The following is a 26,423-nucleotide window of genomic DNA, read 5'->3' as shown; positions in this document are numbered from 1 at the left end:
TAATTTTTCGCCTTTTTCTCTTTCATCGTGTCTTTTAGTCTATACTGTACCACACCATATTAATCTCCGATTATGGTGATGTCTTAGTGAGTCCTTAAATGAAGTCACTATAACCCGCCGTGGTTCTAGAAAACTCTGATGTGACTTTCGCAGTCCAGCGCAGACATTTTCGAATATTTGGGAACTAAGCAATTCTCTCCTAAAAAATGTGAAGCAGCTTTCAGACCAATCACGCAGAAAGTTCGAACCCGTAAGCTTCACATATAACTGACAACAGAGTCGGATCATCTCAAATAGTCGCGTGTACCATAATAAGGGGTATTTTAAAATACTAAGTAAGTTCCCGTTTCTACCCAATTTTTCATAATCCTATAGAATTAAGCTAAAATTCGGTCCCTTCCAGAGGAGAGAGGGAAAGAAGTGAGGTGCACAAGGACGCAGAGATGAGCGTCTACACGGATGAGTCCGAACTAAGTAGTCTTATGGGAGGTAATGACATAAAATTAGATTCTAAAATCACCTTCCTTATACCAGACCACTGCAGTGTCTTACAAGCCGAGATCACACTAATTCACGAACGAATATATTTATACATACAGATAGCCAAAGAACTTAGAAATCTTTAAAGTTTTCTTCAAAAGTAATGAACAAATGCTTTAACGGATCTTACATCCTATTTCACGATAAACCTGCAAAGCGTTCCACGGCTTTGTGATATTTCTCCTAACTGTGCAGCATATGAGCTTGACATAACGGGCAACACCTTACATTTGAACTTCGGAATAGAGAGAATTTTCATGCATCTTTCATGTTACTTATAGATATTTAATAGACAAACATGTTATAAATTTAGCTGAGTTTCGGAGGAGTCAATCCCTGACTTACTCAGCTGGCCATCAAGGCGCATAAGATGTACTTCTTCGAAGAACAGCTTCCTTCAGAGAGATATGCATTCACTACCATACCCGAGCGGCTATACCGGCTTGGAGCTCGCTGACTGTACGCCCAAAAGTGGTCAAGGAGTGCATGAAATCATTAGCAATAGCTTCAAAAAAGCCGATGAGCTTGCTAAGTAAGGGTACCCTTACTCTATTTCTATCCAATTGGAAGTGAATCGGTTTTCCGATGTCTTGTTGTGTCCTGTCATTGGACCTTTGCACACTCAGTGAGCACAGCAAGCGAAGGTCAACAACCATACCCTTTACGACTGAGAGTATCTTCTCACCCAGAGTGAACCGTAAGAGGTCCTCCGAAAAACTGGCTCATACCAAAGCCAATATCGTCGCGATTGTTGTGGTTCTGTCCATTTGATATACTTAAGGTGCGTCCAAATATTTTGTCGAACGCTCTTTGCCAAAGCTGTATAGAGGAGGGCGAGGTGAAATCATCTTGCCACTTTCTCCTCTAATGCCCGGCTTTTGGCAAACTGAGATAAACATACCTTTGGAGAACCTACCGAAGTGGCTGGGATTGATTAATTTGTTGAAAGCTTCGTCGTTCTATGTGGATCTGGTAATTCACTATTAAGAGTTTATGGGTAACACAGAGGAGAAGAATCTGTTTAAGTGAGATCCCTCGATTCTGGATCAACCCTACGACCAGACCTAACCTGACACAAGAACTCTAATAGGATGCTAACAGGTCACTAAATAATTGGTAGACATGCCGAGAGACAAGAAACAACACATATTTACTATTGTAGAAACCATCAGGCTTGGCATAACAAAATAATCGTAACTATTGGTATAGGGTTTCTTGACACCGTTTCGGGAAGGTACAAAGAGAATTTAGTAGAGTGAGGGGATTTCAGTCACGGGGATTTCACAATGTGGCCGGACGAAAGCATGCCAGACGATTGAAATTTAACTGTGCTCTGTCTAATCCAAAAAAGAAAGATCCCACAATATGGGATAAGCCTCCTCAACATCGCATATACGTCTCTATCGACCGTACTGTGTGAAAGATTAAAGCACACCGTCAACATACTGATTGATCAGTGTGGCTTTGGGCCTGGAAAATCAACAACTGACCATACGCCAAATCTTGAAACAACCCACGAAAAGACGATCGACACACACCACCTTTTCGTCGAAAGCTGCTTTTGACACCACGAAAAAGAGCAGCCTTTATGCCGCTATTATGTCTGAATTTGGTATCTTCGCAAAACTCATACGGCTGTTTAAACTGAGGATCGGGAAGGACACCTCCGAGCCGTTCGATACCAAACGAGGTTTCAGACAAGGCGATTCCCTTTGGTGCGACTTCTTCAATCTGCTGCTGGAGAAAATAATTCGCGCTGCAGAACTTAATCGAGCAGGTACAATCTTTTATAAGAATGTACAGCTGCTGGCTTTTGCCGATGGTATTGATATCATTGGCCTCAACAACCGCGCCGTTAGTTCTGCTTTCTCCAGAATGGATAAGGAAGCAAAGCAAATGGGTCTGGTAGTGAACGAGGACAAGACGAAATACCTCCTGTCATCAAACAAACAGTCGTCGCACTCGCGACTTGGCTTCCACTTCACATCACGACTGTCACAGCTTCGAAGTCGTAGATAATTTCGTCTCTCTTGGAACTTGTATTAGCACCAATCACAAGGTCTTGGCAGCAGGTGCTACTTCGGACTGAGTAGGCAATTCAGAAGTAAATTCCCCTCTCGACGAACAAAGACCAAACTGTAAAAGTCACTCATTATTCCAGGCTGTTATATGGTGCATGGATGATGACAATATCTGATGAGTCGACGTTACAAGTTTTCGAGGGAAAGGCTCTGCGGAAGATTTATGGTCCTTTGCGCATTGGCAACGGCGAATACCGCAGTCGATGGAACGATGAGCTGTACGAATTGAAGTAGTTCACCGAATCAAGATATAGCGGCTACGCTGGCTAAGTCATGTCCTCTGAATGGATGAAAACACTCCAGCTCTGAAAGTATTCGACGCAGTACCCGACAAGGGAAGCAGAGGGAGAGAAAGACCTCCACTCCGTTGGAAGGACAATAACACAACACAATAATTCCCTAACATATTATGCCGATCAGATTAGTAAATGATATAGTTGCCATATAAATTGGTGGATTGCATATACGCTACAGATAAATTCAATATATATACTATATGTATTTTAGCATAATTATATAATTTTAATTTTTTCAATACGCTAGTGAGCATCTAATTATAATCTGAAATAAATGCAATAAATTAGTTGTCCCATAATGATGTTGCACACTAATCACCAGCTTAAATGCATTTACACACATGTTTACTGCATACACCAACGCGCGACTTGATTTCTTTCGCTCAACTCACCACTGTACACTTGCAGTAATTATCACTCATACGTAGTGGCGGCCAGACAAAAATTTCATACTGACAAATATTTACAATATATTACAAAAACAACAATACACATGTTGCACAAATGTTAATCGGCAACTAGAATAGAACAACAAAAAACACTTTTACAAATATAAGTAATAATAACGGAATAATAATCCGCACATCTGCCAGCGCAACTTAGCAATTAAATTCCGAAGCAGAAATGTCAAAACACAACAAAAAACAAATATAATAATAACAATAACAAAACACATGTTATGCAAACGATAGAGTAGGGTATTAAGGCGACAAAACTCATGAAATAACTATTTTCGGCTTATACGCTTACATAAACAATAACAATAACTGCATATTTGCATGCAGAGTGGGTATTTATTTATTGAAATGTGGATATGACATGTACCCAGCAGGAAAAACTAGCGGTTGCTGATGAGAGGAGTACATTTACATTTACAAAGTGAGTATTGAGTTCAAGTGAAGCTCTACGTACTCCCATAAATCATTCACGAATATTTGGGTATGAGAAAGCTCTGTGCAAAGTGGGTGCCGCGCGTTGATGACTCGCAGCAGTGTTTGTAGATATTCAAGCGTAATAAAGAATGAATCTATAGTGAAAAAGAAAGTGTTGTTTCACCAAGACAATGCATGATGGCAAAAATCCATGAACAGGACTTCGAACTCCATCCGCATCTACCGTATTCTCCAGATCTGGCTCCACGCTCTGACTGTTTTCCGTTCTCAGATCTCAAAAGAATGCGCTCTGCGAAAAAATGTTCGTCGTATGAATAGATCTTTCGCGAAACTAATCCGCTTTGAAGAAAAGTACGAATCGTACCACAACAATGAGCGAAATCTAAGTAATTATAGATATATATATACATATATACATAGTCTATATAACTTATGCATTAACTTATATTAGATATACGAGGGTTAAGGGAAGTATTGCTCCATTCTGTCTGAATTTCAATTGTATATCTCACACTGGGTCCACATATTCGGTACCTAGGTTCTTGAAAACTTTTGTATTTTGGATATGTATTATATATAAATGAATTCAGTTAAAGAATTTTTATAAATTAATGAGCTCTGGGCAACCAGAATAGAGTATGAACATACTAAACAGCATTTCAGACCTATAATATTACTGTACTTTCCGACATAAGAGTAAAAAAGGGTGGGCAATCTTCATTAATAACACGTATTGGCCGACATAAACTCTTTAAGGTCAGGGCCAAAGTCCAAAATATCTACATCGGATGGTCCCAATACTAAGGAAAGCTCTTTTTAAATTGATTTAATATCTGGCACACTCAATAACATGTTTTTCTTCACATCACTCTCACTCTACCAAACTCAACTAGCATGTCCAAGTGGAAGTACTAGGCATAGAGAAGGCCTGTGGAGTTCTATTTAATAACTACGGAAATATACAGAAAGCAACCATATATGTACACGCATAGCCTGTCAGATAGCTCACTGAAAGTCACTCAACATATCCATAATTTGAGTTGCCGGTCATTTTGGAACATTTTCGGCAACGAAAAGGTGAGCGAGTTAGCCAAGCTATGCGCCTCTACGGACGAATCCCATGCGCAGTTAATATCATACCCGCCGGGAACAGTTGAAAAAGAGCTTTAAATTGAAACAAAACACACATAAGTAGTTTCACCATATTTTCTGAGCACAGCGTTGAAACGAAACATATTCGGCGCTAATATAGCCCAGGTTAGTAGCACTCCGATATAGAAAGTAGAGCTTATTCCCCATTAAGATCTATAGTGTGCACTTTTGATTACCTTTGAGCCAATTTTTATGTCAAATTGTCATGTTATTTTTGTTCAGTATTGTTTGGCACTTCATCATAGAAAGACTTACGACTGAAGAAAGCTTCCAATCGTTCAACCTTATTATGAAAATTCACGTTCTGTAAAGAATGGGTTTCGCGCACTTCGCTCACCCAACACAAATGGCCCACAAAGCGTACTAATCGCAACACAATCACCTATCTTGAGACCCAGCATTCCTTATTGGATAATATTCGACGGAATGGGCTATGTCTAGCAAGCTGCGAAGAAAATATAGCAGCCGTGGATGAGAAAGTACACGAGCACATATGACCGTGGAGACTTGATTCGACGCCGTTCGCAGCAACTCGGACTAACGTATGGAACGACTAGGCGCATTTTACGTCGAGGTCTTAAATAGAACGACTCCAGACGATTCGACGTTTTCGAGCCAAATGTTGTACAGCGATGAGGCCCATTTCTGGAACTGGAGAAGACACGTTTTGGGCCGCACGATTGACAACCAAGATCGTATGATATCACTCCGTTAGACTTTTTCCTGTGGGCATACATAAAGTGTAAAGTCTAGGCAGACAATACCGCTTCGATTCAGGCCCTAGCGCAACATCACCAGTCGAAATGCTCGAACGAATCATCAAAAATTGGACTGAATGGATGGACCATCTAAGACGTAGCCGCGGCCAACATTTCAAAGAGATAATCTTCAAAAACGTTCTTTCGAGTGATAATAAACATTCCCCATTAAATTTGAAGTTTCTGTGCTTTTTTTTAAGTAGGGAACTTCGAAAATTGTGACAATCTCCTGATAGGTCATAGGACGATCTTGTAATATCAGCTTCCGCACAGCATCAATAGCTTCCAAAACAACAATTGATTGTTGATAACCTTCACGAATTTCGCCTGGGAGTGATCTACGAACTAAATCGAATTAACCATACCATCGTTAAGCACTGGTTCTTGGTAGAGCTTCGTCGTCAAACATTTAACTAAGCTCTATAGCCGAGTTATCCACGTCGAAAGTTGTAAAAGATAATCGCAAAATATTATTGAGATTTCATTCTATTTTTTGGTCGAGCAGAATATTTTAAGTTACTGTAAACCACACAAATAGCTATGTCAAAACGTTCTGTGTATGTATAAAATGTATAAAAATGGAAATGTTTTTACGATAAACTTGTGAGTTGCCACTATGGCTGGCAAATCCCGAAATATAAAAGGCAACCTACCTACTCGTATAAAAACAAGCTCAATAAAATATGTAAGCTCGCGTTTACAACTAAAAAAATAAAAAAGTTGAAAAGTTCATATCGATTAGAATACCTGTGTGCATTTATTTAATTTTTTAGTAGTTATGTTGTTTGATTAAAAAGTATTTATTTAAATAAATACATTAGCATTAGTTCAAATTAAATGTGCTTAGCAGAGCAATGAAGCCCCAAAATCACACAAACGCCGTTTGAGTTCACTCAAATTAGTGTGGAAATTATAACACTTTTGTAAATTACATGAAGTTGGAAATTAAAATATTTGTATTTGTTTGCGGTTATTGCGCTTTTGCCCTTTTTGTCAGCGGTTTTTTTTTTGTGCTTTGCAAAATGCGCAAATTTACCGCAAATCAGTGGAAATTAGGAAATTGGCTTTGGCCGGGGGCAATGTAATTATGTTCACTTCGGAGAAAAAAGTGCGAGTAATTAAATATTTGTGGCGACAAGCGCAAACGGAAGTATTCGCAAATATATAATGACTGTTGCTCATTTGCAGGTGCGAGTTTTAAAAATTTGTTTTTTTTTTGTTAAAACTTCCTTCTAATTAAACATTAGTTCTTTTTCTTATTTTTTGGTGTAGACACCGCTTACGCGATTATAGCCAAGTCGTTCTTCCTTCACTGTAGCCAGGTCCTTCTCCACCTGGTTTTTGCAATAAAGTAGAGGTCTTCCCCTACCTCAAATTGGAGGAGGAATGCCTTAATTCCCTGAACTATGTCAATGTCGTCGTATATCTCGTACAGCTCATTGTTCCATCAACTACGGTATTCGTCGTTGCCAATGCGCAAAAACCATAAATCTTCCGCAGAACCTTTCTCTTGAAAACTCCCAACGCCGACTCATCAAATGTTGTCTTTGTCCATACCTCTGCATCATATAGCAGGACGGTGATGATGCCTTTGTGCGATGAGAGAGAACTTTACTTCTCAATTGCCTACTTAGCCCGAAGTAGTAGCACCTGTTGGCAAGCGTTATTAGATTGAAGAAGTCTCTCGAAAGTAAGTCTTCTTGTCCGAAATCTCGTTTGATATCGAACGGCTTGGAGCGGTCCTTCCCGATACTGACGGAGCTTTTGATGTTGCTCAACGTCAGCTTCCGCAGCCGTATTAGCTTTGCGAGGCTACCAAGTTCAGACATAGCGTCATAGCAGCAGATCCTTTTGCAGAAACTCGTAGGCAGCTTTAAAATCGACGAAGAGATGATGTGTGTCGATCTTTTTTCAAGGGTCTTTTTCAAGATTTGGCGCATGGTGAAAATGTGGTCGATTTTAGGGGCTGTATGTTATGATTGCAGCTTGTCGACGTTGCGTTTTTTGCTGCACAGAGGCGGGTGCATATCTTGGCTGCAATAAGATAATGGTCCGAATCGATGTTAGGACCTCGGAGTGTACGCACGTCTAAAACACAGTAGACGTGTCTTCCGTCTATCAAAATATGATCGATCTGGTTGGTGGCTTTTGGATCTGGAGACAGCCAGGTAGTTTGATGAGTTTCCTGTTGCTGGAATCTAGTACGACAGATAACCATATTTCAGGCCCCAGCGAAGTCGATCAGCCTCAACCCGTTTGGAGATGTTTCAGCGTTGAGGCTGAATTTACCGACCGTTGTGCAAAAGATACCTTCGTTGCTAACTCTGGCCCGTCAGCAAGCTCGGTTTTGATATTTTGGCGGGGCCAGCTCTCATAGTTGTGCTCCAAGCGCTCATAGAAGACACTTCGTCCTTCCCTTCCGTTGGGACGTGAGCGCAAGTCCGCGATATGTTGAAGAACTTCGAGAACTTCGCTTTGATGCGGATTGTGTCTAGATGTTCATCCACCGGGGTGAATGCCAGGACTCTGCAGCGGAGTCTCTCTCCCGCTGCGAATCCCACACCGAATTTGCACTCCTTTATATGGCCCCTGTAGCTAATGCCACAAGTCCTTACTCGTCTCACTCCTTGTCCTGTCCATCACACTTCTTTGAAGGCGGTTATGTCAGCCTTTACTTTTACGAGGACATCAACCAGCTGGGCAGTGGCACCTTCCTAATTTAGAGACCGCACATTCCAGGTACATGCCCTCAAATCGTAACTCTTAAAAGGTTTGTTGCGGTTGTCATCAAAGGGGGTCTCTCATCCGTGGCTGTTGTGTCCTTTGCATGGAATGTGTTTTTTACGTGGCGGGTACCAAGTATAGCGCACAACCTTGGGAAGGAGATGTTTTGCTCGCCTTGAAACGGATGTTTTTTTGGCTGGATGAGAGCTTCATTTGAACTAAGTAACGGCCCTCAATCTGGCATCGCTAAGGAACAAAACTGGTCTATGCGTGGCTCACAAGCCCACCAGATTAACCCAACCTACTATACCATCTTCAGGGTATACTTTTTTATTAAACAAATATGTAGACAGTTCTGCAAATATCCAACAGTCTCTGAAAGTTTTGGAATCGAACTGATTGAGATTCTGGGAAATCTGCGCAGAAGCCAAAGTCTTCCAGCCAGGTTCTGCGACAATCAGGCCTCAACTTACACTCACTCACATGCAAGTATGTTATATACTTGTATGGTATTTATGCGCCTTCATAGACCATCCCACATAAAAAGATATTGTTTGCAGCATTTCGTTTATGAACATTAAATGTCAGCCAAACGAAACGAAAGGACGATAATAATAACTTTTGCACTTAACTGTATATTTCGCAGTGCAAATGACAGCTAATGAAAAAGAATTCCCGACGCTGAAAAGGACATGGGGACGCGCGCGCGCATTGTGCGACTGTCAGAGCGGGCCAATTGACAGTCTTTTGAAAAACCCCATTGAATGCGTGCCACACAGCGAATGCGATAAGAAACAATTGCGACAGACAGTGGCGAATGCCAAGAAAAGTGCATCAATGAGGGTTTGAAATGAGACTGAGAGAGGAAGAGAGGGAGAGCGAGGAGCAGCTGCAATGCTGGCAACGGCGTACAGCAGAGGCGATAATAAATATCAAAAGCATGCTTAGCTGACAGAAATAATAAATGGTAATGCAATGGAGTGCAATGCATCAATGCATAAGCAGACAGAAAGTATTAGCGAGGACACACAGGCACACACACAGCCATACAAAAGCTCATATTTAAAAGTTATATTTGGTTTATGAAATGCGCTGCTCGCCCGCATGCATCGTGTGCGCACAATGTGACAACAACAAAAACACCAAATGTCACTTTAATAACGCTGAATGTGTACAACAACAACAACAGCAACTAACATTTATATACATATGTGTGCGCTATGTGACAAGCATGCTTGCTTATCGCCACGCCGAAGGACAAAGAGCGTCGATTCTTCGCGTTTCTTTTTCATTTTTATCGTACACTGCTTCTCATTTTCGCGACTATTGTTTGTTGTCGCTGATGATATAGTTTCCTGTTAGTTGTTGTTGTTGCATGCATAAAATGTCGAAATTGTTTGCTGAGTTTGCGGCTCGCTGATGGCAGGGCCAATGTGGAGAAAATGTGATAACAAAATTGATTTTGTACTTAAATGTATGTGTGTGTGTGTTGGTGTGTGAATGTACTTCAACTTATATATGTGTGGTGGCTTAAAGGTTCGTTTGAGAAGTCCATGAACGCGCAAAGTTTCTAAGCGGTCGAAGATTTTGTTGGAAGTAACCGATGAAATCCCGTTAGTTGTTTAGAAAGACTGGACAATGAAATTTTCTGATTCTTTCTTTGAACATAAAGTAATCAGCAATGGAAATATAGTATGTTTCAGGGTTCAATAGTTCCTTAAAAGTGGACAGCATTTCTGGTCTCACGATTTCCCTGATAGTGATAGATTTTCGCTCAAAATATACATTCGTTGGTTAGGAACTGAGGTCGAAATGGGTTTTAAATCGTTGCGAAAGTGATGCGCCTACACCAAAATCCAAGCGAAGCTCTTTTATGTGGACTTATCAGTCTGACCACAGTATGAAGTAGCCAAATATGCTCATAATTTGACAGTTTTTATGGTTGCCATAAGTCAGTCCTCTTAGTTCAAATTTTTAGACGGAATTCTATTGAGTTTCAGTTTATAACATATCATAAATGATATAAATGATCATGATGATCAATGCGCGTGACGACCTGAATCGATTTAACATTAACCGTCCATCTCTCTGTATATATGCCAACTAGTTCCTCAGTCTTGTATACTTCAGCACTCCTAGACATGACGTTGCGAAGATAATGATGATAGGTTTCAAGGTTTTACTGGGCAGCAAAAGTAAATGGGAGGACTCCATCTTTGAGAAGTACCTTCATAGTAGCATAATGTAATGCTATACAAGGGAAGATGAAAAATGGCATATGGAATTGAGACAGGTATTCCCCACGTGGACGTGGTTCGCCGACCAAACTGTCAGTGGCCACGGGCAGATTCTCAAATGTTTTTCGAGCTTTATTAGATGATGCGTTCCATAAAGCGAATATCTTGGGAAACCAACAGTCATTCTCAGTGATAGCCAAACGTCACCTCAGGCAAGATTATCTGTTGAAATCAAATTAACAAATGGTGCTGGAATTTATAATAAGCTTAACAGGGTTGCCACTGTAAGAAATATATTATTACCATGGTTCCGTGAGCACAGAGAAGTCAATGGAAATGAGATAGCCAATCTACTGGAGATAGAAGCTGCGGAATCCAGCCCGATAGGACCAGAACCGCTCTTCGCTATGAGTGTCCACCTTTTACGAGAGAAGCTACGCTGAAAGGAAAGGATCTGTAGAAAACGCACTGACACCAAGTGCCTGGGCTTTGACAGGCAAGGATTTTCTCGGAGAGTACGATTTAAAACGATCTAAGAATGTAATCGCTCTTCCAAAAAGTAATTAGCGCAGCTTGTGGGATTTTATACAGATCACAGTAGGCCACAGTGTCAATATACCAGAACACATACTTCTGGATTGCCTCACAATCGCAAAAAGAAGAAGTCAGGCAATGGGGCACTTAAATCTGGTGAGAGAACATATTACAACAATTAACACATAAGCTTTACCAAGTCTCTTTAATATAACTGTGTTCAACGAATTATTGTAATAAGTAGAAAAGTCCTTTTCGCCCATCCTTTTGTCTCCCAGGAGCTCCTCATTTGTCGGAACCAATGTGACAAAATATCAACGCGAAATATGATTAAATTATTTTGCAAGACAACGCTAGTACAGGTATCTCTGAATAATTGGTTTCGTTCAGGACAACATTCAATACTATACCATAGCTGCTATACAAACTAAAAGATCAAAATCAAGAAAGAAATCTTTTTATACCCTTTTATGCTAAAAGAAGTACAGTTTTGAATGTTGTGATAGTTTCGGTGCAGCCGAAGTTAAACGAAAGTTAACGCTTTTTCTTGTTTTCATAAATCTATGGCACATCAAATCACCATCTGTATTACACCCCACACCTAATTTTATTTATACACGTCCGTTATACCCACACCAACACCATCGTAAAGATAAAGTAACGAAGAAAAATATCAACAGACGTTGGCATAACCACATCAGCAATATTAAACTTTAGCTCGGCAAAATATGACAAACCAGCACAGCAGCCAACTGACCAGGAAACTTCTCCAAGCGACAACACAGCGTGACGCAGAAACCAATTCAATTTCGAAGAGACTCGGTAGCAAAGCGGAATGGCAATGAAAATAAAAACGAATGTTTGTGGCGGTGGCGTTGGCCGAAGCGATGGCGAATGTGTCTTATCAGCGTCGTAGAACTGGCGCAGTAAGTCAATGTATTATAGACAGAAGAGTTTATATATGTATATATGTATATACATATATATATATAGTATATCTCGGTGTGTGTTTCATATTTCTCGAACCAAACTTTGCGCATTTATATTCATTAAAGCTTAATTTAAGATTTCAAAATCATTTTTTGTTTTTGTTTACTGTTGTTGATACGTTTTGAACCCTTATTCTTATGACATATTTGTTATTTCTTAATGCTAAACTATTATGTATTGCTCATAACTTTCAAACTACGAAGGGGGAATGAGAAGACAGCGAGTTTAAGGAATACAGTATTATGCATTTTCCTTCAAATGCAACACTGTGCCACTGAACCAGAAGGCTATACTAAAAGTAATCGTATCAGCATACTCTAATTACATAGTTACAGATATTTAGACTCACCATAAACCATTAATGAGTTTAGTGAAACAAACATCCAAGCAAAGCCGTAAGTCTCTGAAATGAGAAGAAACAGCTGTTTTAAACATAAGTTGAGAACTGTGACAGATTCTAGAAACAAACAGATACAAGTATATGGATAAATATGACGCCTAATAAATCCTCTTAAAACTTATGCCTTAGGTGGCACACAAACCGATTGACGTGAAAAAATTCACATGATCGTAACCACCATCTATCTTCGCTGTCAGATCCATTGGAACTTTTATGTCATTTTTATTCTTCATGAAAAGGTGCAGAGTAGAAAGCAGATGAGCTCGCTTACCAGTACAATTTTTGAGCCACCCATATTGAAAAATACAAAATACACCAGGTTGTTCAATAAGTTTTGTCGTTTGATATGAAAACACACAATTTCCTTGATTCGAAATACACTTTATTATACAGTATAATCTCCGTGAGCATTAGTACACTTGCGCCAACGATCCTCCAATCTGTGAATCTTATCACTGAAGTGAGAATCCGGAAGGTCTACAAATAGCCATTATGACCTGTTCATTTGATGAAAAACGCTTGCCACGCATAAATTTTTTGAGTTCTGGAAACAAGTGGAAGTCGCTGCGTATCAAATCTGGTGAATACGATGAATACTCCAACAATTCGAACTTTAATTCATGGATTTTAGGCATTGTCAAAATGCTCTTGTGACACGGTGTATTGTTTTGATGAAAAATGATCTTTTTCCTCTGCAAACCTGGTCTTTTTTCACGAATTGTTTCCTTCAACTGGTTCAAAAGGTTGCAATAATTCAATTCTGAATTAATTGTTTTACCAATTTGCAAGTAATCCACAAACAAAATTCCTCTCGCATCCCAAAAAACTGATGCCATAATCTTCTTGGCCGATTTCCAGACACGAACTCGTTTCGAAGTCGAACAATCAGGTTCACATCACTCTTTAACCTCTTGTTTTGATTCACGATCATGGTAATAGACCCATGTCTCATCCATGGTTATAAATCGATGCACAAAATTCACTTTATCCTTTTTAAAACGCTCCAAATATTGCTGCAAAGTGGGTGCCAGGCAAGCTCACTTTTGACTAAAAACAGCGACGATGAAGAGGTGATCGCCGAAATTGAGGTCTATTTTGAAGCAAAGGGTAAATCGTTCTACAAAACTGGAGGGTAAACGAATTTTTCAAAAACAAAAACGTCTGTGTTATTATTGAGGAGTGAGAATTGCTATTTTAAATGTTACTATAGTATATCAAAAGCATAAGAATTTGTTTGGTCAGCGATAACTTCCTTTATGCGGCACGCCTACACAATGAATGATAACATTAAACAATTTAAGAAATAGTACTTGATCATCGTCTTTATTGTGTTGCCATCAGGGAGATGGCAGAGGAACTCTAAAACTCTCATGGATCTTTTAAATATATTTCGGTTAATGTTTTGGGAAGGAATCGTATCAATGCTAGCTTCGTACCAAAACATTTGAATGTTTTGCAAAAACTTTGTCGAATAGAAGTAACACAAATATCCTTGATATCCTTGATTGATACTGAGCATCCAACTTTCATCAATTTCATAACTATTGGCAACTAAAGCTGAGTTTATGAATCGAAACTGTCCAACCATGTAGCGAATGTTGTCCAAAAAAAAAGTCAAAACCGAAAAAATCAGTCAAAATCGTTCAAATATAAAGGTAATGATATCATTTCCCCTGATTACCGTGTTGTGATTTACCATAAAATCATTCGACGGGGTTCAACGGTGAATAGTTAATAGTACTTGGCCGTTTTGAGTTGTCTACGGTAAGCAGTTCGTCGTTAGCGATCGAATATTTTGGCAGAAGATTCGTAGATTTTCACCGCATCAACGGTATCGCATTCTATTATGAAAATGACTGACTTTTTGGCCAAACACAAAATCAGCCACCATATTCGCCCGATCTGGCTTCCTGTGATTTTATTCCGCTTTGGAAACCGAAAAATCATTAAATTAATTTTGCTTCAGTCTTTGTCATTTTTTCTTTCTCTTTCGATGTGTTTCATCCTACTATAAATTTCTTTCTTTTTATCACTTTCAAAGTCTACTGCGCTAGGCTAAGTCTAAAAGCCTAGGTTCTACAAGTTCAAAAATTTTCTGATAAACTTGAATACCTGAAGTATTTTGCACTGCCCACAAATCGAATACAAATCTATTTCGAAACTTTCATAAAATTACAGCAACAATATTTTTCATTGAAAACTTTAGAAAAGCAAAAGCATAGTGGAAAACACAGCCAATATAAGAAGCGACCAGGGCGTATGAGCAACAGAAGGTATGAAAATGTTTGCAAGCTTGTGAAAAAGCGAAAAAAATAAACAGCAATAAGCCACTAAGACAATGGTTGTAGTATTGGACATGAACAAAAGTCATAATAGAAAACAAGGGTAATGAACAACAACAAAAAAGGCACATGCTTGCAGCAGCTTAAAGTCAATTATGAAGCAAACAAAGTGATGCCAACAAATGCAAGTACAATAAGTAGACGCACACATACAATTATGTACATATGTATATGTATACATGAGAATGTGCATGAAGTCAAAATCAAAGAATAATGAAATGAAAATGCGGGCACCAAGCCAACTAAGGCGCCGAGTAATTGGAATAGTCAATGCAATGGAGCATATGACAAGCCAGCGGGCTGCGCTTAAAGAGTGAAAGAGTGCCGTCGGGCAAAGCGAGCAAAGACGTGATAAGTGCGGTGTAACGGCAGCTGAAGAGCGACAATGGCGGGTGAAGAGGCCAGGCAGCGATTGGCAGCAAATAAAAGTGTTACAGTGTTAGCGCAACTGAAGTGGAAGAATTTAATTTGCCACAGCAAGGAAAAGGAGCATGCAGATTTTTTGCGGATCTATTTTTTTATACCCGCGCAAAATATTGCAGATAGTAGAGTAATTTTGTTAAAGTAAAATTTTTCGTAGCTTATATGTGTACCTGCATATGTAAATACGTTGATTTGACCTCATAAAATCTGTCCGTGAACCCAGCAATCTGTTATTTATAACTTTGATCGTCGATAGAACGATCTTACAATTTGTTTGTCTATAACTCCATCGACTCCAATTGTACCATATACATATATAGGTATTTCGAAAATGTTCACCTATTCATAGATCTGTCCATCCAACGGTCAAATAGTTGTCTTATCTGACCGTTCTTTCGCGTTCCTACTTTTTCTCTCATCGATCCATCGAATTTTTCGGGGGGAGTTTTCTGATGGCTCAATGTTAGTGGAGGCCTTTACGGATGTCAAAGTTTGGGGAGCTCACTTTTTTCAGTATCTTCCAGGCCGAGGTTGCAGCCATTAAGGTAGCAGTAGATTTACTGCTCCGGAATGCAGCCTCCTTCATAGAAGTGACCATGCACTCAGATAGCAGAGCGGCGATACTAGCCTTGAACTCGTTAACAGTGCTTTCGGGGCTGGTCAAAGAGTACCTAACCTCACTATCAAGAGCATCGAGTATATTCGTGTTAAGACTGTTATGGGTGCCAGGCAATAGTGGAATCGCAAGAAACTATAAAGCCGATGAGTTAGCACTAAAAAGTACCCCACAACCGCTATCGGTAGAATGGCAGCGAGTCGATGAAACCGTATCCTCTTGTGTTTTACTATTAGTTAACTGATCTTTGCAGAACCTTGGCCAGCGCTGGGCCACCATCGGTACGTGCGCTGTCGCTAAAACCTTTTGGTCCAAGATCGATCGCAAGAGATCCAGTAATCTCTTTGCCTTCAGTAAGACCAGCCTCTCCCTAGTTTTAGGGCTTTTAGCGGGCCATTGCTCTATTGGCGTCCACGCAGTAAGGCCGGGTATGCTACCAGACGCCATCTGCTGAAGCTGTATGGAAGAAGATGAGGTGGAAACCACTCAACACTTCTCTCTTGACTGTACCGCGTTTGGTAGGTCAAGACTTAAGCACTTGGGAGCGCATATTTTCAGAGCTGACAAGAATGAAAATTAAACACCTGTGCAATTTGTATTGGTTACTAAGCGTTTTGCTAATTTGTATGTTCGAACAGGAGATCTTCTCTTCTATGGCCACACAAAAGACTAATTATAGTAGTCAACGTGCGATATTTGATCAGCCATCTAACTTAACCTAACCTAACTGTGAGTCGGTCCATTTATTAACTGGGGGATCAGTCCACTTAAATACCGAAACGTCTGTTCACCGATCCCAGACTTTCAAAAACTACAACTCGAAAGAGCCATTCCTTTTATCCGTTTTGTTTTGATCTTTCAAAACTTAACATTTCGTCCATCGAACCGAGCTCAAATCTGAAGCTAAAAAAAATTAGAAGATTTATAAAAAATGAGGCTTTTTTCAGAACGGATTCTGCGCTTTTGTGTTTGGATCTTTCAAAACTTGACATTTCGTCCGGTCTGAAGCTAAAAATTTATAGAACTGAGGCTTTGAACGGATTCTGCGCTGTAACAGTCTCTGCCGGAAGTGAGACCGATCCCGGTTCATTAGTAGCACTGTAGAAAAGACACAGTTTTAATTAGAACCAGCACGAACTTGGTCATAACTTACTTTTCGTATTTACACTTTTTTCACTTTCTAAGCAATGTGCCGCAGAGGCTTTGAGCTGAAAATGGTTGCGCGGCAAAAAATATGTCAAAGCGCACGTGACGAACTCAAACAAATGCCAAGCTGATGAGTACTGAATATCGTGTTCATTTAGCGAGGAATCTAGCATCTATATGTGCTCTCATGTTGGCGAGGGCTGACGGCGGAGACAAGCATTAATTAACAAACAAGCACAGCTAAGTGTCAAAATGCGGCACAGCCGCTGGCTTAGATAAACACGAGCAGGATGAGCGCTATAAAGATTTAAAAAGGAGTACGATACGGTAATTCAATCACAGGCGCCGCAGCGCCACACTGCTCCCAAAGCGGATGACGGTGATGAAAATTTTACGCAAGCTTCAGTGCCATAAGGAGGTTTCATGGATGACAGGATCTCAATAGGCGATGGCAGTTGACGTCCTGTATATACTATATTGAAATGACTTGTAGCGGCGACTGTGAATGACGTTAACTTTGCTTCGTCTTCCGTTTACGAACTTTACATGCATTTAACGCTTAACTTTTCGTCGAACTTTTTCTCTCAACACAACTTACATGGCTAAGTGCAATGACCGCCGCCGTTGAGGCAACAGTGCATTTAACATCAAATACTCAAATACTTAACCAAACTACTGGCAACAGCATCTTCGAAAGTTTATAGACATCCGAGCGAAATAAGATAAGGTAGGAAGTGGATAGGTGAGTGTGTACCTATGTGTTCGTACTGCAACTCGAGCTGGAGCTGTAGTCGAGGCTGCTGCGGCACGGTAATGGCAGTCAAAGCTGCTGCTGCGTTAAACAGTCAGTCAACGACGCGTGCGGGCTTCCGCTCTTTCCTGCTCAGGTAACTTCCGTCAGCGCTGCCGCTTTAGTTTCGGTTGAGACAACACAACAATGCCGGTAACATACGGACTTGCGAATTACCATGCTTCTCCGCTAACTTTGTGCGAACCCACAATGAGTATGAGTCTACCACAAGGCAGACAGGCTGCTAATCATGTACATAGGTGTATGCTTATAAGCTTTCCCATAATGAGTACTTCTACTACATAGACACAATGCGTTGTAGTTCCAGGCGCTTAATGATCTACAAATTTATGACTTCGACGTCCGTTGTAGGGCTTATTTATGGTCGACAATTGTCTTAATTTATCCAGCGCTTTATTAGCTATTGCTGCCGTTTAGGCGCTTATCTTACTGCCTTTGGAGTTGATATGTGCTATAAAATTGCCAAATATTGCTTGAAGTTTCCCCTTTTGCTGTTAACCTCTAAAATTTCTGGCAATCAGTGGCTCCTAACGACTTCCCTACTTGCCATACTTCAGTATAACTTGATTTATTTTCGTTGCTGCGTTTTTAGTATGCGTAGGGGAAAAACTTTTATACTAAACTTTCAGTTCTCATCTCCAGACGATTCTCATCCGTATTTTCGTATATATTCAAGATGTCGTGCTAAGTTAAGAGCCATTCGATTGAAAGCTACAGGAACCACATTCATCTAAGTTGACCAGTCTATTAGTCAAGCTGTTTAGTCGAAGATACCGAAACCCATATCGGCGTCTGCCTCGGACTCCGACTCCGACTCCGGCTTCTCCTTTTTGGCTTCTTCCTTCTCTTCGGCAGCAGCACCAGCATCAGCAGCTGGAGCAAAGGCAGCAGCAGCAGCAACAAACTTGCTGGAGACCTTGATGAACATCCTTGATGGTAACAGCTTCCTTTAAATCCACTTCGGTGGCAGCAGCCATAGCTAATAGATTCTTAAAACCATTGGCAACACTATGTAAGGTGCTCGATATTATTTCAATACTCTACTCATCCAACAAAAACCAATGCCTTTAATATAGTGCATTTTTCGTTGTTCTTTAGAAACTCTGACGAAAAATAGGAACGGAGGGACAACTCTATTTTCTCTACCCAAATTTAAGTAACACAAAATTTATTTTTTTTTATCAAAATTCAAGACCTTTTTTTTATCAAAGATTCAAAAACAGCCTCAAGATTTCTAGAAAACAACCCCAGTCTAGCTCTCACTCGCCAGTTATGAAAGAAACAAGTTGTCTACTTCAAATTGTGCCTGTAAATTTAGATTTCGAACTCCAAAAACTACGCTACCACAATCGCAAGACCATTAGTATTCAAAAGGATTGCGGAAAATGTTTACTACCGTCTTTCCATGATGCTGATTAGGATAGAACTCCTTGTTTACTTGTTTGGTTATTGTTAATTATTATTTGGAAACAATTAGATAGGTTATGTTATGAGGTCGATACCAACACAGAACTCACTTAGACAGCTTGGAACGCCGATCCGTTGTGGTAAAAAACTCCTAAAAACTCTTATCGATATACTGGATCATAAGACCTAATACCGTACATCGACAAAGTCTTCAGCCTGTCACAAATTCGTTAAGACGGCTAATGTCAGTATCGGCTATGTATTCTGGTTTGCCGAAGATTTACCGAGATGTTTCAGCCTCAGTCGTGCAAAGTGTAAGCAATGGAGCAGAATATTTCTAGTGCGAGCAGACGCTCCTTGACTAGCTTTGAGCAAATTAGACATTGCTTCAATAAATACAATCAGGCCTATGACTTAACAAAAAAGCCCTCCCATGCACTGATGCTACACAGCTATTGTAAGACCAATTCTGCTCTGCGGTGCAGTAGTATGGTGAAACAGACGTACGAAAATCAACCTACCGGAAGCCAATGGAAAGAGTTCAGAGCCTCGCTGCGCTGTGCAGAACAGGAACTCTAAGAACAACTCCAATAGCGGCTCATGAACTGGTCACCTATTGACCACTTCGCTGATAACTGCGCAGCATAATCGGTGAGACGACTACTGGCTGCAGGAGAATTTACATATAGAATCTCTGGGCATACTTTTCAACTGGGAAAGAAGATTCAAAGTAAACATAGAAAAAGATCGCTGGCGTAAGGTATGTTAGCTATGTGCAACACTCTAAACATCTATATCTCCTTCTTAATTGGCGTAGACACCGCTTACGCGATTATAGCCGAGTTAACAACAGCGCGTCAGTCGTTTCTTCTTTTCGCTACGTGGCGCCAATTGGATATTCCAAGCGAAGCCAGGTCCTTCTCCACCTGATCCTTCCAACGGAGTGGAGGTCTTCCTCTTCCTCTGCTTCCCCGGCGGGTACAGCGTCGAATACTTTCAGAGCTGGAGTGTTTTCGTCCATTCGGACAACATGACCTAGCCAGCGGAGCCGCTGTCTTTTAATTCGCTGAACTATGTCGATGTCGTCGATTATCTCGTACAGCTCATCGTTCCATCGAATGCGATATTCGCCTTGGCCAACGCGCAAAGGACCATAAATCTTTCGCAGAACTTTTCTCTCGAAAACTCGCAACGTCGACTCATCAGTTGTTGACATCGTCCAAGCACCATTTAGCAGGACGGGAATTATGAGTGACTTATAGAGTTTGGTTTTTGTTTGTCGAGAGAGGACTTTGCTTCTCAATGCCTACTCAGTCCGAAGTAGCACCTGTTGGCAAGAGTTATCCTGCGTTGGATTTCTAGGCTGACATTGTTGGTGGTGTTTACGCTGGTTCCAAGATAGACGAAATTATCTACAACTTCAAAGTTATAACTGTCAACAGTGACGTGACTGCCAAGTCGCGAGTGCGACGACTGTTTGTTTGATGACAGGAGATATTTCGTCTTGCCCTCGTTCACTGCCAGACCCATTTCTTTGTGTGGTCGATCGTAACATTGCGAGGTAGGCAGCCTGTTTTCTCTCCGCTACGAGACGACACTCCTCGTCATACCAGCTGTTCTTTTGCACTACCAAACATCTGTATGATGGCTCGAAAATAGACGAAGGAGTTGGGGCGGGAATGTACTGTCCAGCGTTATGCATCAGGCAACCTTTTAAGTTGTCGAACCACTGCAGTTTATTTCAAACTGACGTCTTTGTTATTGCGAAAACCGCGGAGCTGGCCTCAAATGCACGCGGAGGAAGTTCTAGATTCAACATCTACGTAGACAGCCAAGCAGCAATCAAGGTTGGGCGGCAGTGGAAAGTGTCGCCAGAAGCAAGCATCTTCACTTCCACTGAGTTCCAGGCCACAAGCATGGTAAAGAAAATAGTCATGTGCAAAACGGTAGAATGGAAATACACAAAATTCTTATTGGCACTCGATAAAGAAGACTGTAGGAACATGATGGGAATACTAACAGGTGGAAACACACGCAGGATGGAGCTGACAGAACGACAAAACTGCCGGAAATGTCTAGAGCTGGGCACCAGGGAAACAATGTACCATCGCTTGTGCACTAATCCCGCATTGGCAAGACCACGCTGTAAGTATCTGGGGTCCCCACGGTATGATACACTGGAGGGGTATCGATAGTCTGTTAAACTACTCTTCTTGGACTTAGTAACTAAACACCATCTGGTTTCGCAAAAGACCAAACTGGTCAATACGTGCCTTATTGGCCTACCAGATTAAGATAACCTAACAAAATATAGAAAAAAACTGCGTGTATTGAAAATTCAATTCGAGGTCCTCTCTTTTTATATACAAATCGATGGCCTTGAAAGCTTTCATGCTTTTATGATCCCACTTATTTTTACACTGTCTATTTTGAAACTACCAATGGAAGATGAAATTATGAAGAATTGGGCTTTAGACTCGGCAAGAGAAATGATCAAGAATTGGGCATTATGTGTACTCGACAAGTGACTTGAAACTGGACTCTTTATACACTGTCCGACGGAAGATAAAATAACCAAGGATTGGACGTTAGTCCTGGCAAGAGAGTTGAAACTGATCTCAACTCCCCGAGGTTGAATTATGAGCCCGCTATTTTAAACATTGTCCACTTTGATAGTGTTCGAAAAGAAAAAGACGAAGAGGAAGAGAAAGAGAAAGAGAACAGCTTCTTCCCATAGCCGCAATAACTGAAACACAGACACAATCACACATTTTAATGGTCGATCAATTGCCAACAATAGCATAAGCACTTGCCAACAGCTTGATTTGCTGCCACTACATAAACTGGCTAACGGTTTAAGCGTCAAAACGGCAAATCCAACAACAATTACAATTGAACTTTCTGCATGAAAAGTCAACGACAATCGACAAAACAGTCACACAACAACCACAACAATAACAACAGAATAAAATGATTTTGTGAAATGTTGTCAATTGCATGCGCTGCTACTTTGTGGCATGCAACATTGCAATAGTGCCAATGGAATTGAATTGTGGCACACTGAATGGCCAAGCTAGTGGCTGAGTGTGAGCCGCTGTGTGTGTAAGTGCGTGTGTTTTTGTTGGCCATGCTCCGTCGGTCATCATATTGACAGTTACTCCCGCAACAATGGCAATTACATTAGCGGACAAATAACAACAGCAACAACAGCAATGAATAGCGGCTTACGCCATACGAGCGGCAAATCAAGAATGTTACTGTCGCTGCTCGCTTGAATGCCGCAAGATTAAGCGGTTCCCACACACATACAATTTATTTGGCGGCGTCGTAAGGGGTAAGCTTTAAGAGCGAGTTTTACGATTACTCTTGCCGGGCAGTGGCAATGAGGCAAGCGTACGCGTTCTGACCAATTGCTGTGGTAGGGTAGCCAAATGTGGCGCCGACCATGCGTCTGAGCGCGATCTGAGTGTGTTCGTGTCTATGTGTATATGTGTGCGGCAGGGTCGCTTGTAGTCATAACACTTCAGCGTTGATTCTTAATGCGTCTTTTACGTAGTGTGTACATAATTTTTACGAACGACGAAATTTTATGTGCTGCCAGCACACACTAGCAGCAGAAAGTTATCTCACAGCGAATGCTGATAAAATTAAAAACTTTCACGCGTCACAATGATGCAGTGCCAAGGCAAATAACGGTGTATACTTTCATGCAAGCATATCGTATACGATACGAGTATATACGTTCGTACGAAGCGTTTGTACGTATGTGGCATGCATTTTAATGACAGCATGTCATAGCAAAATATTCGTGCCGCAAGCGAAGTTCGCTGCTGAAATTGTTCCGCTGAGTAAGAAACCAAATAAAATGGAGTAAGGTGGTAATAAGGTCTTGCACAACCAATAAGCATGACATTATAATATTTTTGTTGCCAAAATTGAAAAAAAATTCACAAAAATCGGCCAGTTTATATAGCAGCTATATACAAAAAGGCTCCGATCTGAACAAATTTCTTGGAAATTTTAAAGATGTCTCGGACAATAATCTGTAACAAATTTCGTGACAATACTTTGTCAAATAAAAAAGCTTTCCATATAAGATTTAAGTCCGATCGCTCAGTTTGTATGGCAGCTATATGCTATAGTCTGCCGATCTATACAATTCCCTCAGAGATTGTAGCGATGCTTCCGATAATAATCTGTACGAACTTTGGGGACGATACCTTCCCAAATAAAAGAAATTTCCATGCAAGGACTTGAGTTCGATCTGTTCGATTTGTATGTCTGCTATATATTGTAGTATACTCTCTATAAGGTATAATAATAGAAATCGTTTCGTACGAAAAATCATGCAAGCAGTATTTCGATTTCCAAGGAACCACATATTGCACAAAAAACTGACTGGACCAATTTAAATAAGACTGGATGCGGAAAGAAACTCGATGCTTCATGCAAAAAAACCTCATGGACCGATTTTCCACCTACGAATCGTAACAAAATAAGTACATATCATATTTATAAACCCGATTACTGGTAATGAAAAGCGGGTCGGTGACGACAACTTCCAGAGAAAATGGTGAGCCGAAACAAAGGAGCCAAGGCGGGATTACGCATAAGAAGACGTTTCCACGTGTTTGGCAAGATTTGCAAGGATTAATTTACTCTAATCCGCTCCCCTACGATCAAACTCTTTATTCGGACATATTAACAATGTGGCCGTTTGAAAAGTGGAGTTCCATCAGAACAATGCCAGGCCGTACACGTCAATAGTGATCTTTAGAATTTCGATGATGGTTAGGATGTTGCAATGCATACAGCTATATAGTTCGGACCTAGCACCATATATTACGATTTACTCCTGCCTATGGCGAAAGATTTTGCCTCAAGAGAAACTTGAATTTTCTATTGCAAAACAAGCAACTTATTTCCAAAAGAGCTTGCTAAGAGAGAGTACGTGGGACTACAGTGTCAAAATTGAAGCAACTTTCCCTGTTGAAGTTCAGATCCATATCAGGCACATTTTGACATTTACAAAGCGGCTCTTAAGGCGTAGAACCAAATTAAGATCCTGAAGCAGGAATAGTTGTTATTGCCGACATTGTAAAGGATAATTGACCTCAGGAAGAGGCTTATCCTGAGACGTAACAACATAACAAAATCTTTTTATATTAACTGGCAATTCAAACACTTTAGATGAATATGTAGAAAGTATTGAGATCAGGCCGCCAAATAAGTCCTTTTTGAGTAAACAACGCCCCAATCTCAGAGAAGAGATGTTTCAATTTTAGTGTCAAGTGCCAAGAGTCGTACTAATAAGCCGGCGAAAGAACTTAATCACATCGAGTTACAGATGTCAGAACTTTTCGGAAGACACTGGTTTTAGTGTTCCTCCTCAAATCTCCCAGTTTATGAATGGTTCTCATGGATCGCCCGTGTTTTCAGTGGTTCTCTCTGCCTCTCAACGGCTCTCCTTGGTTCTCTCTGGTTCTCTTTGGTTTTCAGCGGCTTTGTCTGATTCTCTCTGGTACTCACTAACTATCAGTAGATATCCTTAGTTCTTTCTGGTTCTCACTAGAACTCTTTGGATTTTAGTGCTTCTCTGTGGCTATTTCTGGTACTTGCTAGTTGTTTTAAGTTCTTAGTGCTTTTTTTCACACCTATCCCAGGTTTTCTTAGATACTCATTGTTGTCTTAAGTTGTGGTTATCCTCCCTACCTCTCCCAGGTTTTTTGTGATACTCACTAGTGCCTCTTGGTTTCCAATGTTTTTCACTGATTCTATATGGCAGTTCTTGGAACTTTCTGTTACTTACTGGGTCTTCTTGAGGATCCCTGATTCTCAGTAGTTCTGACTGGTTCTCATTAATTCTTTGTGGCTCTCCCAGCTTCTTGTTTGATCTGCCTAATTAATAATCACATAAATCTCACTAATTCTCCCTAGTTTTCACTTGTTCTCAAAGGCTCTTTTTTGGTTCTTAGTGATTCTCAATGGTTGTCATAGGTTCTCCCCATTTCTCTCCGGTTCTCACTGGTTCCTAGTTCTTCAATGTTTCTAAGTGGCTCTTTTCAGTGGTTCTTCGAGATGTTCCTGTGTTAGCTTTCAGTGCTCCATCTGCTTCTCACTGATTCTCACCAAGTTTAATTGATATATTTAAAGAAATGTCATTTAACTTTATTTCTTTATGGGCTTATATATATATGTATATATATTTTTTTTGGTTTTTTCTACCTCTCGAATGTTTCAGCAATCCTTTAAGCGAAGAAAGCGCGGGTATAAAGCAGCAAAATCACTGCAAACATTTAAGAATAAAAACTTATTCGAGATTTTTGTGCCGCTGTTGCTTAAGCGACCACATTTTGTGGCATGAAGCGCCTACAGTGTCGCACAAAGTGGCAGGCGAGCTTGAGTTGAGCAAGCAACGGAAATTAAGAAAGTTTTTTGTCTCCAAGCGGCGCTATGGCAAGCTCCTGCGCTTCTGCTGCTAGATCGGTTGATGGTGCGGGCGGTGATTGTGGGACTGTTGTGGGGCTGTTGCTACCGCTGCTTTTCCAGCTGCTTCATCTGTTTTGAGTTATTTCGCCACTTGTGCGGCTTCGGCGTCGCTTTATTGTTCTCCGTATTTTTTGCGTGCTTCTTCTACACTTATATATCTCTCTTTAGTCGCTCGCCTATTTTATGGTTGCAACGTGTGGCATTTGTTATCAGCCCACTCTTAAGGCTCGAGGCGATGTTTTAAACAATATACAAGCATATGGACGTACTTTAACTTACTTTTATGTGTGTTTGTGTGTATATGTATACGTCACAGCTTGAGTGCACTTTGAGAGATGTCACACACACACACACACACACACCCACTGCCACTTAAACATTTGTCAACATATGCATGTGGCGCTTCAAAATATCTTCAAAGCGTACGCACAACAAATTGCCTGCCGTTAGCGACGACTCAATGCGCGCTGAATAAAGCAAAATATAATAGCAACAACAAGTAGCATGTTCAAAGGCTGCTTTCAAGTGGTAAGATTTGCCATCACTCTTCTTCCCTTCCTCCAGCTACAGCTTTACTTGCAGCA

The sequence above is a fragment of the Bactrocera neohumeralis genome, chromosome 2 (assembly GCF_024586455.1).
Source record: "Bactrocera neohumeralis isolate Rockhampton chromosome 2, APGP_CSIRO_Bneo_wtdbg2-racon-allhic-juicebox.fasta_v2, whole genome shotgun sequence".
Lineage (NCBI taxonomy): Eukaryota > Metazoa > Arthropoda > Insecta > Diptera > Tephritidae > Bactrocera > Bactrocera neohumeralis.
The sequence above is the reverse complement of the archived record's forward strand: the minus strand, read 5'-3'. Positions refer to the sequence as shown.